Raw genomic sequence first — 2,135 nt, 5'->3', positions numbered from 1 at the left:
AAAACAGCTTTGGCTGTTTGTTGATCTTCACATCGGCTGCATTTCTATGCCATGTCTCCTCCAAATCGCTCAGAGGAACTTGAGCGTGTGCGTTTGTTCTGCTGGTTTGCTTGCGGTATTTGTATGTGGCCGTTCTTCCCACTTTGGAGACAGGTTGCTATAGTGTTTTAAGAGAACCGAGTTTGATCCCCCACTCCTCCCCAAGAGGCCAGTTGGGTGGCTTTGGATCAGTCACAAATTCTCTCAGGACTCTCTCAGCCCCACAGATCCAAGCCCAGGTAAGACAAAGAAGAAGAGAAGTCCTATATAAGATGAAACACAGAAGACAGCGATGGCCAAAATGGCTTAAGAGCCAGTTCTTAATCGTTTATCCAAGCACGTTTGTTCAGTGCAATCCTGAGAGCCAGTTTGGTGCAGTGGTTAAGAGCGCGGACTCTAATATGAGAGAACCGGGTTCGATTCCCACTTCTCCTTGTGCAGCTGCTGGTGTGACCTTGGGTCAGGCACAAGTTCTCTCAGAGCTGTTCTCTCAAGAGCAGTCCTTGAAAGAGGTCTTTCAGCCCCACCTCCTTCACAGGGTGTCTGTTGTGGGGAGGGGAATGGAAAGGAGAGTGTAAGCCACTCTGAGACTCCAAGTGAAGGGCGGGGTTTAAATCCAATCTTTTCTTCTTCACTTGGACAGAGAGCAAAAATACATATTACCATGGGTCATTTCGTAGAAAAAGAGGTGCAGGAGCTCATTAGCATAACTCATTAGCATAACTTTGCATGTGCCACACCCCCTGATGCCTACTGCTCAGGCTCCACTGGACTGTTTTGGATTGCTAGCTTTGGGGGGGGGGGACGTGCAGATCTGTCCTCGCAGAGGAGGGAGAGCTTGTACCTGAATAAAACCTGGTCTTAAAGGTGCCATTTCGTTTTGTGGTGCGGGTGGCGGGGGTGCGGGGGGGGCTCTGCAGCTTACCTGGCTGCTTCTTGCTCTGACTGAGGGTTGCTGGGAGTAGGGTGCGGGGCTTGTTGCATGTGCCCGCCCCCCTGGGCTCTTTACTGCTGGAGCTTCACTCCTGTGCGCTCCTGCAGGAAATGACCCCTGCATATTACCAAGTCCAATAAATAATAATACAATTAAACACATCCTGGGCTGGTCTTGTTCAGCGAGGCAGCCTGCCGCAGATCCAGGGCAAGAGCCCTTTGGCTTGCACCTCTGGGCCCTGCCCGGGCACTGAAGGACCTGCAAGGAGAGGAGGACAGACATAGCCCAGATGGAGCTCAGCAGCTGCAAGCTTGCGGCCAGCAAGATTTCTCTACTACTACTACTATTAGTATTATTACTATTATTGTTAAAAGCATTTTTGTGCTGTCTTTCCACCCAATTAATGTCCCCAAGGCGGCGCACATAAAATGTTAAAACAGTTAAAAACAGCATAAGAGTGATGAAATAATTCAGTAAAAACACATAAAACAGCAATAGAACCAATGAACCACAGAAAGTCTCTCCCGGAGACGGACAAATCTCCCTGGGGAAGGAGGTCCAAAGTTTTCCTGCCATGGCTGAAAAACGAGGAGGAGAGATTGGATTTATACCCCATGGCCCTTCACTCCCCGAAGGAGTGAATCACAAACTCCTTTCCCTTCCCCTCCCCACAACAGGCACCCTGTGAGGGAGGTGGGGCTGAGAGTGCTCTCCCGAGAACTGCTTGTGAGAGAACAGCTGTGGGAGAACTTGTGACTGACCCAGGGTAACACCAGCAGCTGCATGTGGAGGGAGTGGGGAATCAAACCTGGTTCTCCCAGATTAGAGCCTAACCACCACACCCAACTGGCTTCCTCTTGGGTTGCCACCTCAGATTATGGGGACAACCAAAGCGGGACCACTGGAGTGAGCGGGTGAGGTCAGATGGGTCCTTAAGGTATCTTGGTCCCACTTGGTCCCTCCTCCATTTTTCCCTCACCACAGCCTTATAAGGTAGGCTAGGCTGAGAGAGGAGAGTGACTGGCCCAAGGTCACCCAGTGAACTTCGAGGCAGGATATGGGTATTTGAGTGGAGGTCTCCCCCACCCACCCACCACTCCACATCGTTCGGAGAGTGAACTGTTTTGGCTTGCCCCATTCCCCCCCCCCCCCTTCCCCCTTC

General features: G+C 51.3%; 1 protein-coding gene across 1 annotated transcript in view; it reads left to right on the top strand.

The window, feature by feature from the left end:
* The window catches only part of SIRT2 (sirtuin 2), a 28,318-nt gene that overhangs the window by 14,404 nt on the left and 11,779 nt on the right, over positions 1-2,135 (top strand). The window lies entirely within an intron of this gene.

This window comes from Gekko japonicus, unplaced genomic scaffold (assembly GCF_001447785.1).
Source record: "Gekko japonicus isolate JY-2015 unplaced genomic scaffold, Gekko_japonicus_V1.1 scaffold2296, whole genome shotgun sequence".
NCBI classification, from domain to species: Eukaryota; Metazoa; Chordata; class Lepidosauria; order Squamata; family Gekkonidae; genus Gekko; species Gekko japonicus.
This window is presented reverse-complemented; position numbering and strand designations above follow the sequence as displayed.